Source organism: Ptychodera flava, chromosome 19 (assembly GCF_041260155.1).
Source record: "Ptychodera flava strain L36383 chromosome 19, AS_Pfla_20210202, whole genome shotgun sequence".
NCBI lineage: Eukaryota > Metazoa > Hemichordata > Enteropneusta > Ptychoderidae > Ptychodera > Ptychodera flava.
This window is the reverse complement of record NC_091946.1, coordinates 20,138,006-20,163,488: the sequence shown is the minus strand read 5'-3', so window position 1 is coordinate 20,163,488 and position 25,483 is coordinate 20,138,006. Positions and strand designations below refer to the sequence as shown.

Genomic DNA, 25,483 nt, shown 5'->3' with positions numbered 1-25,483 from the left:
TTGTATTTTATAAACAGGAGAATAGTACTGGAAAGCACATAAACAGTTATAGCTAAGAGCTTTATAGTGGCTAGGGAATGTAGATGTATGATTAGGGGAATGAATGCAGTAATATTTCCCAATATCCTGATATTACGGCATTGATTTATCAGACAAATAAAAAAATCACCATCCGTAAGTAAAACTGTGAGTGTACTGTTGCCTGTTCACCCCTTTTTCATGTTCTACATGGATTCACCCACCCTATTGCAAATGATGGGAATATTCCATTTCTCTCAATAGAGGTCTACTTTTTCCATTGAAAACAATCTGAATGGACTAAACTGTGGTGGTTAACCATTAAGGGGGTTCATGAGGAGGTAATGACTCCCATTTCTCTCAATAGAGGTCTACCTTTTTCATCGAAAACAATGCGATTTGACCAAACCATTGTGGTGAAAGGGTATAATAGCAATGTAATATTTTTACCGGACTCAACTTCATCAGGTTTCTACAGGTCCCAGTACTAAGTTCTGAAACAATTTCTGTTGAAGAGTTTGTTTCGTTTCCTGAGGTGAAAAAAATGGCGAACACAAAGAGAAGACTGATCTCCCCAGGGGATTTCTGGTGTTACAGGAAGAACAGGCTAGTTCTGAAGATGTCACAGCTGAAACACAACACATTCACAAATATTGTATTGAATTGCGCGAACTTTTGAAAAATGTAGGTCGGAAATGAAAATTTTTTTTTTATGAGTGTGATATCAAATCATGGCCAGTTCGTCATCTAAATAGGGGAACATTTGTGGCAAATCTTTGAATTATTGGATGGGATATTTCTGAAGAATGTAACGGAAAAAAGAAATTGCAGATGCAGTATTCTTAATGAAAGGGTAAATTTTCAACAAGTGTGGGAGTGATGTAACAAGTTTATACAAAGGTTCAAAGTCGTATTGGGTCAGTTCCAGTCACAGTTATGAAATGAATATCCAGGCTAATTAGTCATTATTGAGTAATCAGTCTGAAGAAATTTGAAGGAAGTGACAATATCCAATTGAAATTATTCTATAGAATGTTACGAAGTCTTCAAAAAGTTCAGGGTATTATTAAAGCATTTTCTAAAATTAGGACCAATTCATTATCGTAACGGTTGGAATTTCCAGGCAGTTTGTAAGGCATAATGGAAGACAGATTGTGGAGGTTTATCATGGACTTCACAAAGCGGAAACATAGAACGGAAGTCAAACACGCTAAATGCGTTGTATGATTACTATAACAGGAATCTAATAGGTGTTCATTTTTTCTCCACACACACAAGGAATATCTCACTTACTACAGAAATTACTGTAACTCACCGGATAGAACAGCTGTAAAATTCCCTCAAAAAGTAGCTTTTGGTTTCGTAAAATTGTAAGAATTATCGGTTACTTCCAGCTTAGTTGATTCTGGTGGCCATCTTAAATAGAGCGTATTTTTTCATTGCGATCATGTCTGAACAGAATTTAAATTTCATCCTTGTCCAGGTGCTACATCAGACCTAACTGGCCCTAGGGCAAATTTGCCTGTGTGAACCAGATTGGTGATAATTTGTGCAATTTCATGTAAACTTCAAGCAATTTCAAGGAACTTATGAACATTTCAGCAAACCACATGGCAAATTGCTAAAAAAATTTCATAAGAATCTCACCTCTTTCAACTTACTCATTCTATCAATTATTTTTTTTTATTTGGAAGGGAACCATAGAATAAGTTATCTTTTTCCCTTTTTCCCACAGCAAAATGCTATAAATCTGATAAGCTTCTGTTTAGATTTATTTCTATGTGTGTATACTGCGTGTATTTGACCATCATTCTTTGTCAAAGAAACACAGACAGGTCACAATATATGTAAAATAAAAATTTGATGTCGTAATCATTTTAAAAAGACTGCATGCCAGATTATAATTACGTTTCTGACATTCTAAGCTACAAGCATTCTTTGTCATCTTGTCAGTGCATGCGTATAATATATTTTGTGGCGTGAAATCATTGTGCAAAACTGTCAGGGATGTCATTAGCCAGGTACAATATAAATGAATGCATTTATCATGTCTTTAACCCTTTTAGCGCTTTCATTTTCTCCCGCCAAAATTTAAGTGCAAAATTATACCAATTTTTATGAATTTTTCTGTAATTGCTTGATAATTTTGGACCAAATGGACATCACATTACATCTGCTACAGTTCTTTCTCAAAATTTGTGGCAAAAATCTGAGCAAAATTGACTGGGGTTTATTTTATAAAGGGGACAAAAATAGACTTTTGGCGCTCAAAGGGTTAAATGTTCCCAAAGCAATAAGGAAATATTCTATACAAAGTTTTCTGCACAGAAACAACCTTAGGTTTGCATAGTTCAATTTCCTCCATGACGAAAACAGACTCTTTTTCTCAAATTTTCATTTCCAGTTGAATAAGAAACAATGAAACTTTTGAAAAATTTGTTACGTCGCCAGATAGATTAGGGTTTCATTGCTTATGGGACAAAAGTCACCATTCACCAATTACTTTTGTGAATTGAAAATATGTGACAATAAAATGCAAATTACTGTGAAAAGAGAGCATAATTAAAGTCACAAAAATCACAGTAAGTGGCCAAATGGATGTGTCAGAATTCATCATTACACCAATTAGATCCATAGATTTGAAACACAGACAGCAGAAATGGCCTTGTCACAATTTATCAATGTAGCAATTTCATTACTTGATTACAAATTAATGTCTGGTACTGATTCATACATTCTGCCAAGTTGACAGCATTAAATTTTGATATATTTTTTTTTGCTGACTCGGACAGTAATGAACTATAAAATTAATCCATGCTGTCCACATGAATACAAAATTTTAATCCATTTATTTTCCAATAAAATAATCATGATTTCATTAGAAATGTTGACTGAACACTGCACCATCTGTTTCTTGTACCGGTAAATGCCAACAGAGAGTTAAATATTGGTATTTCATATTTTCTTCAGTCTGATAGAAAAATAAATAATTCAACCATACTTCAACACTTCATCACCCACCTAGCCCTGTCAAGGTCCAACTTTGCTGTCGAAAACAATAGGACTGTACAAAAATTGGTAGGTAGAGGGGAGTCAATACGTGAAATACTATGAAATGCAGTGGTTCAAAACAATTAGAAGGAACGTTACAGATTACATAAGTCCAAAAGTGATAGGTGAAATGCTCAGGGCAAACCTCTTTCCTGAAATATTGACCAGCAGAAGATAGCCTAAACATGGTTCTATTTGGGTTCTTGAGTGTTATTATTTGTATTTTTAAACATCAATTTTTTTTTCATAAACAGTTCTACATCCAGGAAAATACGATGACTGAAATGGTGTTCAATAATTATATAAGGTGCATATTCCAGCAATCTGGATGTTAACATTTCCTGCTTTGTTTCAGCCCATTGACAAAAATAAATTCCGGGAAAAAATTTCCGGATGCTGTGGTTGCAATTTACTAAGTGTGATCTAAAAATAGAGACAAAATAAGAATGCAGATAAGATAGGCGTGATAATTGAAAGATAGAAGCAACAATGTGCAATGGTGTATTGAGATTAATATTACATTTTGACAAATTGGAGGAGACTCAGTTCCAATTATTGTAGTTGAATGAGATGGCTGTGTTGGGACATTGTTTCATGATGAAATATTAGTGAATACAATGACTTATAGATAATGAAATTAGGAAATTGAAATTTTCCTGTTGTTACAAAATTAAGTAAATGTCATCAGAAAAAATTTGCAACAAGATGTATTTGAAAAAAGTGATCGTAAGGATAGGACGTGTGTATTAGGTATCTCTTTTCATCCTGCCACCCCCTCTTGATATGAATGGAACAGTCCAACTTCACAAGTGTACCCCTCAGCCCCATCACAAATAGTAGTTTGGTCTAATTCCTCTGATCGCACAGTCAGTGGCTGGTTGTGACGGTAACCAAGTTTGATCACAAGCTTCATCTATCTCCCCAGAGAGATATCGATGTCACGTTATAGATACACTGGTTTCACGCATGCACACGTTACTCTAACTCTGACGTTCGATTCTGGCTACAAGGCAGGTACAGCTCTGTACCTGCTGTCAGATGCTAACCCATTCCGTTTGGCAGATTTGCTCGAGAAGTAACATCTCGGTATTGTTCAGATCATCTCAAAACAGGTAAAGTTTTGTGTATGTATGTATGTATGTATGTGTGTGTGTGTATGTATGTATGTGTATGTTTTGTATGTTGTATCTGTATTTATGTGTACCTGTGTGTAAGTGTCGTTTGTATGAATGTCCATTCATCTGATCTACCAGTATGTGTATTTGTGTGAATGTGTGTATGTATGTATATGTATGTTTATATGTGTATATGTATAGGATAAAGCCCGAGTACGAGGGCTCTTCTTGTATATAAAGTCCAACCCAACGATAAAATGTCGAGGCCGCAGGCCGAGACATTTTATCGTAGGGTTGGACTTTATATACCAGAAGAGCCCGAGTACGAGGGTTTTATCCGACTTAAAAACTATCGCCCCTGACTGATATATTTTCGTTTTCAATGTGTTTACGTCAACCGTCCCCTTTGTCAATGTAACATGTTTAGGATATGAATTAAAACTTTTATTTGTGAAATAGCCTTCCAATGTAATGGAACATCCTATAAATGCCCTAGGGCACATTATATAAATGCCCTAGGGCACAGCAGATTTTGTGTTGCAGCTGGTTTCCGCTGTGTTACCAAATTTGAATATTAAAACGTACCAGATGTCTACAGAATATGACATGTTCACTTTTGATTGGACAGTACTTTACTACGGCGCTGTCATTCGTTTCTTGGAATTTGGTGACCAAGGCTTTATGAGTAGATAAAACACCCTGAATTGAGCACTCTGATTGGTCAATCAACAGTAGATAGTTTTTAAATATATATATATATATATATATATATATATATATATATATATATATATATATATATATATATATATATATATATATATATATATATATATATATATATAATATATGTATGTATGTGTATGTCATATATAAACATATATAGAGACACACACATACACAACACACACATACACAATTGTAATTGAGAGCGTAAAGATGTTAATATATTATCAAACACAGATTTACTCATTCTGATCAGAATGACAGTGTCTATGCCAATCAGGTGTGTCCTACATATCAGCTAACCCTTTGCCATTTTCATGTAGCTCTATAGAGCATGTCTTGAACATTTTTCCCAACATTTTTCATTCCATTCTCTCTTAGCCTTTTGTTTCATCCCAGCATTTTCACATCAGTATCGCTAGACCTATGTTCACAGCGAAAAAACAGATAAATGGGTTGAAAGCTATCCAGTGTCGAAATTATTTAAGCAATCCTTTTTGTCCCTGGGGTTGCGACGTCAGAAACCCAGCAGAGGGATTGTAATTGCATAGGAACAGCTAAAAATAAAAGCCTAAATATGAAGTCATGATATTAAATCCACATTAGTTTCCACACGGCTCTGAGCAGAAAACTCAAAAGGAGGTATAAATGTTAAATGTCAGTGTTTTTTTCAATCTGTCGGTCGATCAAATGAAACCGTATATAATCCCAATATTCAATCTGGAATACTAGCGTTTCGTAGTGTTAATTGCCTCATATATTGACACTGACTGAAATGATACATTTTCTGCCCCGAATGCTACGACACTGACTGAAATGATACATTTTCTGCCCCGAATGCTACCGTATAGTTCTTATCACAATCTTTCTCTGTGACTTTGTTCTCATTTAACGCATTTATGATCAACTCTCTCTACTGAATTATAAGTTGCACCTTTGAACTTGAAATTAAGGTAAAAAAAACTTAAAGGTGACGATAACACTATTACTGGTTTTTGGCGTTTTTGACCCAAATATCAACTTTCATTTTTGACTGCACTTAGTATGTTGAAACGCACAGCATTCAGCTTGCACATATTTTAATAAAAGGACCTAGTGTATATTTACCATGTAAATAGCAGTTGTAGTGTCAACATTGGAGCCAATATCAGTACTAGTGCAGATATGTAATTTGACGTTGCAGCAATGCGGCAATTGTTACTTTCTTTGAACTCCAATACAACCGAGCAATTTATTGATCTTCCCCTGGTGTACATTGGAGGAAGACATTGTGTTTAAAAAATGAAAAACATGTGAATGGAACCACAGGGCCTGTGTCCCTTTCACATGGTAAACGCTAAATTCTGTATCTTCTGTCCTTTTCACATTTCGGAGAGTGATTATAGTCAGTGTATCCGGTACAGTCATAGAGTTCAGGATGTACTGGGAAAGCAAAGGAGAAATGTGGATATCAGTGATTTCCAGATGTTCTGTCACACAGAAGAGGTCAGTGCTGTAATGCTGCCTGACATTGGATGCAGCCTAGCTGCCGGTTACGGATCACAAATTTGTCTTGAACATGGCATTGTACTCCCGGACTCCCAATTAGCGTAGGGAAAGGAATGGTTTGTTTAAGGAATGTCCAATTATAATGCAATTTGTCCCATTAATGTACAGCAGAGTTACTCAAGGATTTTTCATATCCAAGGTACAAGCGTTTCTTCTACCAATGCTACGATCATTACTTGTGTCATGAAGGTTATTTCATGACTTGACATATCATCTCTGGGGGGAAAACAATGGTCTTTTATGTGTCGACTGTTGCTATGGTGACATGTAAAATAGAAGATTGTAGCAATTGGGATATTGCCAGCCACGCATGATAAAAGAAATAACAAAATTGAAAAATTTTCTACTTTATAACCAAACTCTCTCTGAATGCTAGTCGTGTACAGTACTTTGAACGCTTATCCGCCAAGACCGTAATTTCATTTCCAGTGTTAATATTGGAGAGGAAGTAAGCTAATCTCCGAGTTGACCAGGCCAGTCCATTTTTAGCACTCAAATAAATATCCATTCCCTTCAAGCGTCCCGGCAACATAGCATCCTCGCAAATCACATCCGTTCATCAGCCTACATTCTAGCATTTTGCGTGGAACACAGTGACGTCCACTCTGATCAGCTTCATTCACCTTCAGGGCATGGTGGATCTTTGTAATTTGCCATGTTCCACGAACACAAAATTAATGATTGTTGGAGTATACATATATATTACATCCCGTGCCTCATGCAATGAATAGGAAGTCTTATATCCTGGCAAGTTGCTCAAGAGACAAGAAAAAAATATTTCTGCTAAGTCTCCTGGTATTATATGTATATATTATGGCCATTTGAACCTTTATAAGCAGCACTTTCTTTGTCCCTTCCAAGAATCTCAGCTGTATTAACCCTTTGAGCGCTGCAATTTTTCGCACCAAAATTATAGTGTGCAAGATTTTACCACTTTTGTGAATCTTTCTGGAATTTTTTTGACAATTTTGGACCAAATGAACACCACATTCTATTGGCTTCAGTTTTTTAGCAAAATTTTAGCAAAAATGTTAAAAAAATTGACTGGCGTATATTTTGATATAGGGGACAAAAATTGGCTTTTCCGCTCAAAGGGTTAAGCCCAGGTATTGGATAAATTTGTATCTTTTTCAACAAGGTTTATAGTGAGTATAACATCATTCTGCTTCTTGCATCGTGAGGCTGTTGAATCACTTGTGTCGGGAGATACTTCCTGGTTAAATTTCTTTTTCAGTGGAGGAGTTGTGGCTGAAGGTGTTGAGCTAATAGCTTCAGGGAGGACAGACTGTATATAAAAGTTCAAATTTGTCCACCCCCGTTTCCCAGTGAACAGATCCATAATCAGCCTTGATAACTGTGGGTTTTAGCCAAACTATTTATGATGAAAGGGTTAAACCAGGGAAGATTCTCTCCAGGGAGACAATCTGATACTCTTGCTGGCAAACTTATGCCTCAAACTCGTATAATACACCTTCCGTGCCAAGTTATGTCATCGGAATTGGCTCTTCCTGTCAGTCTGAATCCAACGGCGATGTTGACGTCAACTCACAGTTTGGGAACTCCCCGGCTCTGCCGTAACCATAGCAACAGCAGCTGTGAAAGTTTGGAAGGTTGTGTCTCGCATTTATTCACTGAGCCAAAAGGCTTGTTGTAAATTTGCCATGACATTTGTGGCGAATTTCTCTTAGGGCTGGTTTAATACTGAAGAAAAGTTTACAAATGGCAGTTTCTTGGAAACATTTCTCCCCAAACTGTTTTCTCCGGTTCAGCAGATGTATACAGTCATAATGTGTACTTTCCTAGCTTGTAATATCTCTTTGTAGCAATAGCGCTGTATGCAAATAACATTTTTTTTTCATTAGTATGCAAAAATAAATATTTGTCTACATTTTCAACAAGAATGACATAAGTAAAACCTGCTCATGTTTTCAATGGATACTAAAAATCACACTAATTTATGGCTCAGACTACAAGCTGCAACAACAGCCACACATGCAACATCAAAATTTGTCTGAATTTCAAGCAGTAGTGTCCAATGTCCAGCGCGTATTTAGTAACAAACCTGAAATTGTGATCAGCGCTGTGGAATACATTAAATTTACTTCTCACAGACGATTTTATGACTTGATAATGATAAGTTCTGTACTAAATAAAACACAAGTAGCATGAAGAAGTATGTTTGAGTGATTCCAGCTTGAGTTTTTGATGCACTCTAGAATATCATAAAAACTTCAATGGAACAAGAAAAAGGCATAAATTTCAAACCATACCATGAACGATAATGTGTTTTGCAGACCGTCCTCGAGGCTCAAAATTTCGAATTAACGTGTTCCCCCCTTCCCCCCCCCAATTCCCTGTAAACAGGTCCAAGATCAACATTGACAATGATGGGTTTAGGCAAAACCATTGTGGTGAAAGGGTTAAACTGGAAGGTACATTGATGAAAATGTTTAGATGAACAAATTATTCTAGTTACCGGTGCAGTATCTGTATGCTATTTTGTTATCCAGGGCATATACATTTGTAACAGTGCTCCATTATAGATAAATAACCCACACGTACCAGAGGATTGCATCGAGTTCTCATTCAAGAGATCAGGGTAAAATGTCCAGATGTGAAGTCCGCGAAAAAAAAATCCTTCTCTGTGGTCTTCGAGACCTGTGTTTACAGTTTCGTTCGGTTGTCACACTAATTCTTTCATTACACTGGGAAAATCTTTGATATCTAATTGGCTAATGATTGTAGCATTGGAAGAAGGACATGCTTTAAAAGGTATACAAGCTATGCAGGACTGTTCCCTTCCCATTACCCATGCTGTGCTGAAAATCCCAATGGTTGAATACGACTGATACGTAATGATGTCATAGTCCCAATATTAATATGCAAAAATAAATATTTGTCCAAAAGATTTTTACCAAGACTTTCGCAAATCGTGTCTGAGGATGATGAAGTTGGTTCACTTGCATCACCGATTTTGTGATTGAAACTTGAAACTATAAAAATCACATGTCAAAGGATCAGACCACAAGTTGCAGTAATACAGACAGGTGCACAAAGGCAATTTTTTTTCCAAATTTCCATCGACAGCTGCAGATGCTGCACGTGTGTTTTCAAAGTAAGTAACAAAATCTACAGTTGCAATCAGTGCCCTATTTGGTAATGAGACACTGATGGACTGCTTAATTCACAGACTTTATATTTTATGGTAGATTTTTACGATCCTGATTTCGCAAATTTTAAAATGTGACATCACTGTTTGCCCAGAATTTAAAAATGCATGAGTACCTTAAATCCACCAAAGCAAATTGTAGTCAGTGCTAGCATTAAAAAAATAACAAAATGAAAAAAAATGAGTTGATGTGACAGACCCATTTGTAACTGGATGATTTGAAAATCGGTTACTTTTTGAAAAGAGAAGTTTTCACCATGAAAGGAATGACATTTTCATTCAGAACGCATACCAGGATGTTTCAGTGTTCAAAGACGGCTCTCAATGATTTTTGAAAGAAGAAGGCAATCTTTATGACTTCTTTCTTTCTCAAGTCTTCGGGTCTGTTGAAATTAAAGTTCTTTTCCGTGGCAATGTCTTTTCACACTTGTGACGGAGTGGCTGTTGAAAATCGTCTAATTGGCTTGGGATTTCAGGCCGTCAAGGTAAAGATGAAATCAGGACTAAAGGAACAGTTAGGGTAAATGCTTGGGAGGAGGGAGGGAGGGAGGTTGTTTTCTCTTCTTACGGTGAATGACGTTGACGCAAATCCATATAATTCACCCTATTTTGTTCATAGCCTTCAATCCAAAATTGCTTTAATATCTTTATGTGAGAGTGCCATTAATGAGCGAGATACACGTCTTCAACCACACGACACAGGATAAAAATACAATAGGGCATTTTATAGCTTAGCCAAATCGTGAGCTCGATTGTCAAAACAGTTATATACCTGCATATTAGCAGTTCATTAGCCAGTGTAAAGAGAAGAAGATATGCCTAGATCACACCTGCCATTGTGACGGAAATTGATAATATCCTGCCAGATAATTAACAGAAAACAGGTGTCATAATAAGAGAAGCACGAGCCATCTTTGTTCGCCGTCGAAAAACACAAATAAGAGGAAAAAATGGCTTTGACTGTATGGTGTTGCTATGGTGTCGCTGTACTGATATCTGTGGCAACACAAATTCACGGAGGCATTTTGGGTGTTGCTAAGTGAAAGGCTCTCAACCTTTGATGATTGGTTGATGAAGGATAGCTCATTCCAGTTCTTCCCGTGAGAAATTCAGACATGTTTTCCAGGAAAACATGTTGAGTGAGTTTCAATGCATGGCATTATCCAAGAAGAGAATTAGGAACACTTAACACAAGATACAACAAATTTCAAAATTTTATATGAAGAAATGATGGCGTTCCACTGAAAATTAAAGCTAACCTGTACTTAGGAATTTCAAAATAATGTATGTAGTGACTTCAGTAGAATGTACCTCAGGGACAAATATTTGGATTCTCAAACTTTTGCATACTTTTCTGGTCTACCATATGTTGGGATTCATTTTGGAGCTCTTTGAGAAGGAAAACTGTTCACCATCTTAGTTTTGTGAAAATCAAAAATTTAATTTGCTCCCGTAGAGCTATCAACACATGGATGGCAGCCATTTTGAATGTCCCAGTAAATGTTAAGTAGTTTGTTTCTCTGAGTACCAAACTTTGCACAGTGATACCTGATTTTTGTTTTTTTCCTTGATTTGGTGAGAGAGAAGTGGAAAGTTTCATCGAGGAAAGTTTGAGCAAAAAGTTGAAGTCTTTCACATTTGAGGCGCATACTACCTTAAAGGAAGTGAGCTTTAATACAGCACCCTTGAAAAGTATTTCAACCCTGATTTAAACAGCTAGGAAACTTGTAACTCCAATGTAAAAACTGAAAACAATTTAGTACAGAACTGTCATTGCAAAGATTTTAATGAAATGAAGATTATGACTATTGTTCAGTATTAGAGATGAACTCTTCATGACATTTAAAAGCCTCAAGGCTACTTAAAGGATGTGGTCAGAGCTATAAACCAGCAGAGGGATTGCATATAAAATCCATGTATTAAAATATCAATCTTTCATGTATTTCATACACTTTCTACTGCAGCTAATTTGACCTTTGAGTTTGATCACCGCTAGGCAATGGGCTCTCAATTGCTGTCCTTTTTTTTGTGGAATGATGTTGATAAAAAGTTAATAATACTATTATGTATTATTAACTATTCTTTGTGTGGCAAGTTTCAAACGTCACATGTTCAAATCATGTAAATGTCAACCCCTGCTTTGCTTCAAGACATGAAACTACCATATACATGTATTTCCTAATTTTAAACACCAAATGTCAAATGATACATGTATGGCTTTCTTTCCTAAGAGGATGATTATATATATATATATATATATATATATATATATATATATATATATATATATATATATATATATATATATATATATATATATATATATATATATATTTATTACATGCCTCGTATATCGAACGTCGCGCGCTCCATAGGATTCAATGGTAACTCGTCGATGACGTCGCGGGCCGCATAGTCATCACTGGACTGAAAGTGAACCGGAACTATTTTCAACTTGAAAACTTTTGGATGTAAAAGTCTTGAAATTTCATGTTTTGCACAGAAAATCCGTTTTTTGGAAAATTTCGCATAAAAATATTGATAAACCGCATAACAGTAGTTTAAGTATATCAATGCGCCATTCGATGATGAAAATCGTTCTATTTTTAACCGTTTTTCGTCTAAAATGAAAATAAAGCATTTGACTATAATTTGCCAATAAACGTTAATATTTTTGGTGCAAACTGAGTAAGAGAGGCATGTAATAAAAACATTATAGCCCAAACAAGGGACTATGTACCCTCGGGGCAGGAGACCATTTGCCCTCCTTACGTCGGGCAAATGGTCACCTACCCTCGGGCACATAGTCCCATGTTTGGGCTATAATATATAATATATATATATATATATATATATATATATATATATATATATATATATATATATATATATATATATATATATATATATATATATATATATATATATATATATATATATATAACACATGAACAGTAAGTGAATTGTTGCTGATTTGGTAACAGAAGCAGCTGAATTATATTGTGAAACATATCATTCACCAATATACAAGTATAAGGTTTTGATTGGAGAGATAAATGCCAACATTGGGGAAAGTGTTAAGGAAGCCGTTCAGGATGAAACCTGGTCCGGATATGTTTGTCTCAATCTACATCCCCGGCATTTTAGAACACTTCTAAAGCCGGATATTGAAACGAATAAAGTAGGTGAGTGTTTTTTCTGAGACAAATTTAATAGCTGGATAGAGAAAAGCCTGTAAATAGCTTCTCACTGACAATAAGTTGACCTGTTCGGTTGATTAATGTCCGTCTAACTTTCCTGTTAACACCAATGGTACCTTAATGGCATACATACAAACTTTGAATGGCTGAATTTAAGATTTGCCTTCACGACTCAAAGATGGACATATATTTTCATGTCTACAATTTTATATATTTAATATTCATAATCATATGGAAGAAATTTTTTAACTGATATTTATTTAATTCCAAATTTTGATTGGCTATGCTGGGGTTATGAAAACAAAACAAAACAAGAAGCAGTTATAATGTAAGACTGATTCTCACAGAGCAAACTATGTATAATTAATCCAGCAAAACTTGTGTCATTCACGACCTGGAAAAATTTAGCTATTGATGCAATAAAGTCGGACACAGACTCTTTGTTATTCTCCATAGCAGCATTCTACAGACTAGGACATCTGCAGTCTTGACACCTGGGAGTCATTTTCTGACACGGGATCCCCATTAGCCCTGCTGTAAGACTATCCAAAGCCAAAATCCAAACAGGAGATTGAATTGACGCACTCTGGAGGATACTTTCTTAATTTACTCAGATAATCTGAAGTGCTCAGAGTTCTGTTAATGTAATGACTGCAGCCCTCCGTGTGTGTGTGTGTGTGTGTGTCGTGTGACGCTTTTGGAATATTTCATTGTCCAGACAAAAAAGAGAGTGCTGTGCGATGGTCCAATATTCGTATGTCTTTGCTTTGAGATTTCCTCATCTTTTTGAAGTATTACTTTTTAAAGACAAAGTTTCTGACTTTTTTCACATGTTGATCTTTGTTTTTTACCTTTCTTTGCAAAATGATTTATCCTACCCTGCATGTGTGTCACACCTGACAGGGAAATGCTTAGTCATCCGTCATCAGCACTTTCCTCTCACGTTGTGTCTACCGGTATTAAAACTAGTCTTGTGTTTAGGCAGCCAACCCCTACCCGTTCTGAACACAGAACTACGTAGTTTTGAGTTCCAAACATATACAGTACTAGATTATGCAACACACCTGTTTGTCGTCATCGGATGTACCCGCAACCACAAAAAGCAGCCAGTACAGATACCAACATTCTCATCCAAGCTAGTATTAGAAGACACGACAAAGTACAGACATTGCACTGGTACACCAGTACCTGTATTTGACAAGACTTGCATCACCAAGGTATTAACATGTTAAGCGGGGCCTGCTTAGTCATCATTAAACCAACCGCTCGGCATACTGCAGCTGCCAAGAACCGACGGACAAATCATTTCTGAAATACAAAAAAAAAGTTTGGCAATACAGTAAGTATAATTTCAAAAGCCCGCAACTCTGAACCTATTAATGACCCCATTGATGTCAAAGCAATCCCATATATCATGTTTGAGAGATCAAGACAGTTGAGGTATGCCCTGTGCAAGTACAGAAATTAATGGAGAGAGTTCAAAGGTATAGAAATTAGCTGACAAATGGATAGACATACATATGGATAGATGAACTTGTTTATTGATTAACGAAATTGCAGAGACGGTAATCGGCAGATGCTTGTATGATGTAATAAGGTAATTAATGATTCTGATAATTAAAATAGAGATGTCTTTGCTGTTATTGTAATTAGGACTAATTATTTGTAAATTTAATGAGCCACTCACAATTAGAGAGATCCCACCCACCTGTAAATAATTTGATACAGGGAAAATGGAAATGGGAAAATGAAAAATTATGAAAAATGATAAAATGGAGAGTAAATATTACCTTTTGAGTGGACAAAATAATTCATTACTGCAATTGCCTTGTGATGGCAGATATTAATGACCTTGACAACAATTGTGCCAGTTACCTAGCAACACATTCCATCAATAACCATGGTAACCATGCCATCAGTAGCCACAGTGACCGTACCTTTCAGTTTCCCAAAGTAACCATATAATCATCCATCAATCTTTCCAAAAAAAAAGCGATGAATCTCTTCAGTGGATGTTGAAGAGGACAGATATTACACAATTTTATTAATCTCAAGCCTTCCTAATGTTAGTTTTTTTGATTTACGGGGTTTTGATAGGTTGGATGCTGACGAACCGCTGGCATCCGTAAGTGCTGTCATTTTCTGCCTGAGCAATTTCTCTGTCTTTGATTTTGAAAAAAACATTTTGAAAAGATCATGTGGTACACTGAATATAATGTAGATTAGCCTGTCAACTGTAGAACTGTGGTGAACAGCATGGATGAAAAATCTCTTGTTGTCTCTCTCCTGGTGCCCGATGGCCTACTTTGTTACTCTAGCGCAATTTTGAAAGGGCTCTTCACTTTGCAGCTAACTCTTGAAAAAAAAATGCTGTCCAAGTATCGGATTTGTTGTATCTAGAGTGGTATTTGAACAATGTACTTTGTATTTTTGTGAAATTTGAAATACTTAATGTGGTATTTATATTTTGATTATATTTTGATTACAAAGAATGTGCAGTGAATTATAGCTGTGTTGATCTCGGCTTTGAAGAGTATTGTGTCTTCAAAAGATCATGCGAATTATAAATAAGTTCAAAGTGTGCCGACTTTATTCAGTGGAAGCCGAGTATTTTTATTCTTCCATCTGTGATAGATGTACAATTGACTACAGTGACGCAGTGCATTTTTCCAGCCTTTGCTGTCATCGTGAGTAATTTGTGTCGTTCACAGTTGTCGGTTATTACATCTGATTCTTGAACAGTCAGTGGCCTTTTGTCAGTGTTTAACTGCTGACAGCCCCAGCATGTTCCAAATCATCTGTGCAATTAATCTGCAGTTGTTTAATTGAAAGGGAAGCGCAAACTTTGGATGGAAAGACGATGCTGTTGGAATAAGGTAAAGATACCAAGTATTTGTTGCCGTAGTTCATATTTGATGTTTGAGTGTATTGTAAACATGAGATGATTGAAACACATATTATGAAACACACAATGTTATAAGCATACGCAGTACACTGTTGCAGAATGTTATCATGTGCGTTAATTTAACCCTTTGAGCGCCAAAGTCAAATTTTGTTGCTATTATAAAATGTACCCCAGTTGGTTTTTTCAGATTTTTGCCAAAATTTTGATAAAAATACTGTAGCCAATGAAATTGTTATGTCCATTTGGTCCAAAATTATCAAAAAATTTACAGAAAACTTCATAAAAATTGGAAAAATGTTGAATTCAAATTTTGCTGGGAAAAAATTACAGCACTCAAAGGGTTAATCTTTGGAATTTGTTCAAATTTCAGAACTGTCTCTTTAGTTTAAATTTCCAAAATAACAAGTGTATAAATATATGAAAAATATCTGACATCCCGTTCTAAAATAAACCCATTTGGCATAAATATTCCAATCAAAGCACTGGGTTATAGTGAATATAGCTTGCCGCGTGATCACCAAGCTCAGGAATTTATGAACTCAATTTCCAGGTCAGGGCATGAGGTTGTTTTATTTTCTCTGAGTGGGAAGTAATGCCCGGTACGTGATGTGATGTGACGTCTTTGTAGGCCACCAGTGTACAGACATGCATTCCACTGGCTCATGTAATGCTTTGCCCTCAGCGTGTATAATATACACAGAACACACACTGCCGCAGTTCCTGTATATAAACGTGTGCTCAGAAAAATGAAAATGCCACCCATGGCTCCGTGTTTTGGTGCAAGGTAAATATTTTCATGACAGCTCAGCTGCTATGATAGTCTTTGCATGTGTTTATGATTACCTCCCACTTTTATGATCGTTCATCCAACGAAGGATGGCTAATTTGCATGTTCAACCAGTGGTGGGCATGGCAGCTCCATGGCTATCTCACCGGCAACGTTATTGATGTCATCCTTGAAGCATCAAATGGTACAGAGCATGATTTCTAATCTCATCAATTCATTTTTTTGTCATTTTGTATTTCTGTTTTGCAACTCATGTGAGTGTTATAAAGTGAACAGTGAATGGCTATCACAGAATGCTGATGTGTTCATATGTAGAATGGTACACTCTATCAGTGGATATTAAATAGGGAATACATCAGACCATAGTGGAACCCTCAAAAGTGATAAATTAAGTCCATTTCCTCACAAACTTTAAAGTTTAGAGAAAACAGAGGCTTAAAATTCTGAAGATAACGTTAATGTTCAAGATTGCCATTCATTCACTGGTCTTCCTTGCAGAAGTACCAGCTAATTGTATCTCTGGTCAAATTAACACACAAAATAATAAACATAGGACATTATTGTGGAAATACTTCCTTCAGTGTTGAGGAGATCACACCAAGTTTGTTAGTTACATTTCCGTGTTCAAAATCAATCTGTTTTTTTATGGGAGTACAGGAATATGAACTTTACTTCAAGAGGGGGATTTGATCATAATCTGTGTATGTGCCACAGGGGACCTGATCATGATCAGTGCTTGCTGTTTTCCTGTTGTGATTGCATGCTGCGTTCTTAGAGAGCGGCTGATTTCAAGTAGAAATATACGTCAGACGTGTCCTTCATGACATGACCAAAACACCTTTTTAACATTTGGTATTTCATTGTCGAAATAATAACTCGGCAAATTTAGCATACTATATCAAGTTCAACACACTTAAGAACATTAGTGGTAAATGTCATGCGTGACTGTGATCACTTCAAGTTCATCTCCTTGAAAGTTTTCTCAGGTGTTCCACATGCATCTGTGTGAAGTGACAAGTTAAAAAAATTCGAGGGCCTTAATAATTAAGGTACAGTGTGGAACCTATGTATATCTAATGTGCTATGTGTTATCTTTTCAAAGTGTTCGGTCTTTTAATTTATGGTCAAATCAACACATTCATTTTGTGATGAGTGTTGAGGTGGCTTAGTGAAAAAGATTGCAATTTAAAAAGATGCAATTGGCACACTCATTTAAACTCTAGTAATTCCACTGCCTAATAGATGGGTTCGATCACACTGTTGTAAGGAATTTGACCGTACATAAAGGGACAAAGTCGGCCATTTTCTACACATTTTTCGAGAGCCAAATTCCTCAGTCAAAACAATATTCGACCCTAATAGTGACCATAGATGGCTTTGTGCATTGTGAAATGATACAGATTCAGTGGATAATATGTGTCTCCACCCCTTCTTTCAATGGCATACATCTTAAAAAAAGAAACAAGAATATTTGTAAGTCAAGACGATTGTTTTCAACAGTAGATCGATATATTCCTGTTCACCAAATGATGTCATTGTTGTACTATGTAGGTGTCAGCACATCCTTTGCCCCCCAGACATGCAGCTCACACACAAATGTTTAACAGTGGAATTGTTTCACGCAATGTCTTTTTTATCACACTAACAATCGGCAGCATATTCTTATACAGCTCTCAAAAACAATATGACTTATGTAGGAAAGAAGAGCCTTTGACAAGAGGATAGATGGAAACAATAGAAATTGGTTTGTCCTGAGGATATTCTCAATCTTTCACTGTTCAATCAATGCAAGGTTGTCACCACAATGTTAGAATTCACAGGTTGCTGAATCAATGTTTTGCAAAATATAATGAATATAATAGAAGAGAAAGTTTCTATAAGTCTGAGCCACGTATGGTTGTGAACCATCCTGCCCAGATCGTCTGCCATGTTCCTTCTGATACATGTGCGGTAAATGATGTATATATAATTGTCAAACTTTAGGAATAATATAATTCAACTGGATGTCTACATTGCTTTGCTCACTTGGATAATTTTACAAATTTTTGACATTGGTGGTTTATATGTTTAGTCTGCAAAAGACCCTGTTCTGTTTTTACAAAAGACGGCAGTGTTATTAGCTGAAAGTATATGTGTGCATGTTAGTGGTCAAGTACTTGAGCCATTATAGTGTAAGCAGAAGTCCAAGGATTATCTTTGACATTTAGCCTTTTCCGTCCGTCACCTCCGAAATTAAAAAGCTATCACGACACGGAAAATGTCACTTGCTCAATATTGTGAAGGTAATTCAGGTGTGTTTGAGGGGCAGTAGGCGGAAGGTTTCTCCATAACTCTACGAATAGAACAAGATCCTGCTCACACGCTCCGTGGGTTATCCTGTCATTTGCTGTTAAAAGCTTGTGCAGAACATCCGGTGCTACTTGCAAAGTGTGGACAGTAATACCCAGTTATTCCTGTAAGTGGCACTGAAGCACCCACACGATATCGTTGTACATCATTTGTCAGCAGAATGCGTCAGTCATTTCCTACGTAACCCACACTTCACTCAATTTGTACAAGCCTATTATAGGAAGCATGGTTCACCAATTATTCAAGGGACATCTGCTAGATGCACTGTAGAGGTGACTAGAATTTTGACAATGATATCTGCGTGTATTTTTCCACTCTCTACTTTACCAGTTTAATCACTTATACATTTTCCTGTCAACTTAAATTGTTCAGGTTACGTTTATGTTTGAGCTCTGAGTTTAGTTGGTGGATACAGTTTTGATTGACACAACGAAATTTTACGGAACGTGTTAACAGCGAGTGTTTTCACTTTTTGTGACATGTCGTTACACTGTCTTTCACGGTTGTTGATGTCTCATGTGATTCCCTAGCTCATGAATGTATATGAACTTCAAGTGCATTCATTCTACCGGTACTGTAACGTTGGAAAATTAAGAAACTTATATGGCACTTGTCTGCCCACATCTTTATTTGCCCTGATGAACTATTGATCACCTGTTTTCTGCAGATCGCACTCTCCTTGCGCCAAGTGTATGTGTGAAATATGCAGCAACCGTGGTTCCAATATCAACAAAGGAATATTTCTAGAGCACTTTTGAATATATGACAGTGCCACTCATACAGCGAACAAGCTTCACTGGCTGAAAGTTTCTCAGACAAAATTGTCAAGAAAGTTGATCTTCAGGGAAATCAAAAGTTGACATCAAGGCTCCAGGCAGTTGTCTACATCTTGATGTTATCTCTGTACAATTTGTGGAGAAATACTTATTATGATAGGAAAGTGTATGAAAATTCAACACACTCTGACCAAGAACTACGATTAATTTACCATGATTTGTCAGCACATTGATGTTCACCGTGAATATATAGATATATATACATCGAATACATTGCTCACATCTACATTGAGTGCTGTATGCAGAGATAAAGGTTGAGCTTTTTTCCTCTCAGAAAAACATTGGGTTCTGCCTCTGTATTTTCTGCAGAGAGTGCAATTGTGTGAATCCTCCCTTAAACATGCAAATTCACATCTGCCTATAGCCACAGTGAAATCACATAACTTGCTACCTATTTGCAACTGGAGTTTGCATACAGATAACAAAATTGTGAGTGAATTTACCTTATCTGAATGAAGTATGAATAATTTGTGTAAGCTTCTAATATATTTGGATAAGAGCAAGAAACAGGAGACTGTCTTTAATTTGATATTTGACCCAAACTTTAACATAACTTGCTAATACCCTGAAAAGCTCAATTTGCATATTGTAAATTTGCATAATTTATAATCCCCCCAACCAGAGCAAAATCCCACAAAAATTTTCAAGTAGAGGGGACATTCCCCTTTGTGAGAGAAAACTTGGAAAAACACGACGTAAGTCTTCAATTGTTCTAGTACCAGCAAAGGCCTGCTTCAATATCCTTTGAAGAATCAATATCCTTGAAGGACCTTCTCAACATGTATATTCTTGCTTGGTTCCCTGTTGGATTGGTGCGCTGCGTTGGCACACAGAGGAAACACCGCTGTGGCCTTATTGTTAATTGGACACAGTGAGATTAAATTAGTTTTTGTTTACATGAGATTTTCTCGCAGTTGGTATATATCCATGAAGTAAATATGTATGTATGTATGTATGTATGTATGTATGTATATATTTATGTATGTATGTATGTATGTATGTATGTATGTGTGTGTGTGTGTGTGTGTGTGTGTGTGTGTGTGTGTATGTATGTATGTATGTATGCATGCATGCATGCATTCATGCATGCATGCATGCATGTAGTTATGATGTATGTGTGTCTGCTTGTGTAATACATAAAAAGTAAAATGAAATAATTGTATACAAACTGTACAAAAAAAGATTTCTGATACATGGGATTGTTTAGTGCATTAAATGGATTGTTTAGTGCATTAAAAGTCATTCTCAAATCAATGTTTAAGGTTTTATCAACACAGTTCACTTACCGTAGGTATATGTTTAATGCAAAAAGAGTGTCCTTCATTGCTGTGTTTAAGAATAATGAATTATGCATCTTAGGGAAGCCAGTACTGAATTGTTAATGGTGGTGCATAACCTTGTATTAAAGTAAAACTGACCTCTGATAGCAGTGAGGTGGACATTTTGAATAAAAAATTTATTTCAAAGGATGAAAGTCACAGGCAATCCTCGTGAGAAGAGATAAGGGGAAATGTTCCTCGTCGTCAAATTAAGGCTGAACCATGCTCAACAGTGATGTTTACTTGAATGTTCAGCTTTTGAGTAGGCAATCAAAACACGCCAAGGTAATTCATGAATAATTTTCTCACAGTAGATGGCTCTGATGAAATCCTGTACACTTAGATATTTTTACACACGATTCTTGACAGAATTTACAATCAGAATATGAAGATTACAGCGTCATTCTAGTGAGAAAGAATTCTTTCTAAAAATTTAGACGTCAAGAAAAAAAAAAACGTCACAAATGTGCATTCTTTGTTATTAAACATGACAGTGGCTTATCTAGGGAATTACTGTGACAGTCTTACAATATATATATATATAATGAGTTCATGATTACACATGTTTGCTGAGATTTTTCGTTTTCAACCGAGATAAACCAGTTCACAAATGTACGTGTTTCTGACATAACCAACAAAGACAAGTGTTTGTGGTTAATCTGATACAGCCTTTGGTCATTCCGGTGTCTTTGCATTATTTATATGCAAAACAATAATTTCCTACGTCAGTGAAGTGCTTCTTCAGGCATAAGCAAAATTTTAATCATTGTATTTTTTACCTTTCTTCGTCCCTCGAGGGATTCCAGGATATTTGAAGATCACGGTCAAATGCATTCTCAATTAGCTGAGATGTAGGAGAAATCAATAGCAACTTTGAAGTCTGAAACAGAATTCCTAAATTCAATATTTTAGAAACTCCTCTTTGAAAATTTGGGGGCACCATAGTAACATCTGGCCCAACATTTTCACCATGAAAACAAATAAGTGGCCCACACATAGTATTTTTACGCAACTGGACCCCCTAGGATCATGTTGATTGGTAAATGTGTTCAGTTTGGGTCAAGTCTTCTGCAGTGCCGCCAAATTTTCTAATTCATATTCTACTTGCACTTTTGTCCTTTACTAGCTGTACTTGCATCTCCTTGTGTATATTTATTTGCATTTGCCTATCATTGTTCTGTCCCATGGTCACCTTTTCTTAGTACAAAATTATTATTTTCTGTGTCAAAGGTAGGCCTCTGGAGAAGGAAATAAGGTGTAAAAAGATGAAATTTACTGAAGGTCTACTTAATGTTCAAATAGCTTCATGTATTCAGCGATTGAACATAAAAGAAGTATTTTTCCCAGGCCTTGTAGATAGTACGATTATTGAGAAATCAGCAATAATGGCCTTGTTGCGGAAAAGAAATGTGCTCACATACGTACAGGAGACGTGGTGTGACTGCATCACATAATGAAAGGAGCAATTACACACTGCAGATGCTGTAGTACAACAAAAATTTAACAGGCATTCAAATGAACGAGTCAAATATACCTCTGTGATATCCTATTTGTTTTTTGCTTCGTCAGCCACTCTTTGAATAATTTATGTCGAGCAATTTGTACCTTGTTCTTGTGTGTCATCAGTTCTATGAGCAATTTAATTTATGGCAGCAATTATAAAAAAAAGAATAGTGCTTAAACAGAGGAAGTCTATTTTTATCTTTGTAATTGTATTCTGTGTAAGAAATAAATACAATTGAGTGCTATGGTAACAAGATAAGTGGTGTTTGAGGGCGTACATTGACAGGCTCACACAACTCCAATGTATTCACGTAGAAATGACAGATGTTGCAGTATATAAATATCGTTATTTAAAATACTGTGTACTCAGAGAGGAGCGAGGTTGCGTTGCGGTGTCTATAGATAAATAAGATTTAGCCCCATGTGAGTTTTGATTGACTCTCTACGTTGTGGAAACACGGCGCTGTCAGCTGTTGTGAAACCTGATGGTGAGGGTCGGTTGCGTAGGCGGTGTATTCAATTGTTATGCAAATGAGGCAGTATCATTGGACCCAACTCTTTCATACATGCACGCCACTTTACCCATTGGCACATTCGCCTCAGCAGTGTCGGAGATCCAACAACTGTGAATCGTGCATCGATTGCAGTGGTGACTAGTCAGGTAAACCTTGTGTCTTCATCACCTTGGCTTACATATGCCTCGACATTATGTATACACATAGTGACATACAGACATGCATATTCATTTGATACATACATATACACAATATATATATACATTGATACATATATTTTCAACATTTATATACACTTATATACACATACATACATACATACATATATACACACACAAAAAAAACCACACACACACACTCACATATACTTCATGCATGCATGCTCCATACATGCATGCATACCGGTATATCTCTACCTACCTACCTACATACATACATATATACATACATACATACATACTCACATACATACTCATACACACATACATACATACATACACTGTGGCAATAGATATATATTTGTATATTCTACTCTTTCAGTAAAAGCTGAGTAGTGTACAACATTTTTTTTTTCTACACCTTTGGAAAGTGTTCAGTTCCATCTTTGTAATGTAATTGTTACTCTTTATGAATTCAGACTCATCCTCATCAGATATCATATAGTTCTCACGCCATGGTGATTGCACCCCCATCTAGTCACCCATCACAGCTGTCAGATACATAGATGTACAGTGACACTCTTCCCAGTATTCTATAATCCCGACACACTGCACTTTAAGCACGTAGGTGTTTAAAATAGAAAATGTAAAGAGAGTGGCTAGTAGACAGAAGCATCACGCAGCCCTTAATTTGTTCTCCCTTTTCAATGTGCAGATGTCTAGTCTGCAAGTAGTCATGGGAAAAATGGTTATTGATTTATACCGTTACCAAACCTTGCTTATGAAAGGTCAAAAATATGGAAAATAGAAAAAAAATGCAGTACTCCCACTCTCTCCATCCATGCCGGAAACAATCAGGGTCTGAAAGCCCCAGCCTGACATACAATCAACGTTGTTAATGTTAATGAACAATGTCATCCATTCTAACAAATGAATTGTCTCCCTCTATGGCTATGTTTTGTCTCGTTCACTGTTCAGTCTTGTTTGATCAAATTTATTCCAGTTTATTCCACTTTAGTCCGGTTTAGTTCAGTTTTGTCTGGTTTAGTCCAGTTTGATCGGGTTTTGTCTTGTTTAATCCAGTTTAATCAAGTTTATTCTGGTTTGATCCAGTTTTGCATGGGGATGTCGCTCATATAGCGTTTATCGATTGATATTACTGTTATTGCTATAATGCTTGTAAAGTTGCCATAAAATTTCTTGTCATAAAAGTCAGGATTTATTTTCATAGGATAGTTTATTTTGCTGATACCAATATGTTAGAAGACAGTAAAACCAGATTCAAGAGATATTTGGACAAAATATACCATGGGTGAAGTTCCTGTAAATTTATTTTTGTCAGTATATCAAATCAATCAGCCGTTACATACTGACAGCAAAAATATCGTTTTGCTTTCCAAACTATTCACCACAGTACCAAAAGCGTTAAAAAACTACTGGAACTTCAGTGAATTTTCAAGTATTTCTCTCCATTTCAATGCCAAGATCATGCAAAGAATTCATCATACCATAATTGTACAGCCGCTAAAAATGACTTTGATATTTGAGTTTTCCTTCAAGAAATGCCGAAATAATTTTCTAGGGTGACAAATGAGGGGAAGAGCCAACAAATGAGCTGTCACGATGCAAAGAACTCATTTTACTGAAATCAATTCCACTATACTTGGATTCCAGTCTCTCACACACGCTAACATGTAAATGAAGCTGATCTGAACAGAAAACTGGCCAATTTACAGAGAATTTTCCCCTGCCGATCAAAATTTACTTTCAATTCTAAGAAAAGCCATCTGATGCACAGATGGTTATCAAAGGAACAGCTTGCCATTGTAGTTAAAGAATTTGATTTAGAGTGTGATTTGCAATCTCCCACTGGTAATAGATACTGCAGCTGTCGTTTGATCTCCGCAGCGAGGACCATTAAATGTGTAAATTTCTCTTAGGGAAATTTGATTTCATTTTTTTTTACCCAGCATTCCAAAGCGATCATATGTACATGTAAGCTAGACACCGTAGAAAAAACAACTTGTGGTATTAAATACAAGATTGTCACCATAGTGCATGAGCTTATATTGAAGAGTTATCATAAACAAACTCTATGGAATTTCTGCTTTTGTGCCAGTGGCGTTTGTTAATTATTTCTTCTGATTAAAATCTCGGCACCAAAATTAATTTGTTGAGAGAAGTGAAAACAGACCTTTGTAAATAAATATATGCTAGCAGATTTGAACCAGGAGTGTGATATGGTAAAAAGGGAGTTTGTGTTCAGGGGCATCAAGCTTTGAAA

At 36.1% G+C, this 25,483-nt stretch overlaps 1 protein-coding gene across 6 annotated transcripts in view; it reads left to right on the top strand.

The window, feature by feature from the left end:
- Positions 1-25,483, top strand: part of LOC139118843 (diacylglycerol kinase delta-like) — a 165,841-nt gene that overhangs the window by 98,669 nt on the left and 41,689 nt on the right. For 2 of the 6 annotated variants that reach the window (XM_070682346.1, XM_070682344.1), the window contains exon 1: positions 3,946-4,181. The exons of 3 other annotated variants lie outside the window; for them this stretch is intronic. The gene's annotated coding sequence lies outside the window, so the exon portion shown is untranslated. Of the gene's footprint in view, positions 1-3,945; positions 4,182-23,115; positions 23,188-25,483 lie in introns of those variants that run through there. One more of the 6 variants, XM_070682347.1, reaches the window with a different exon arrangement.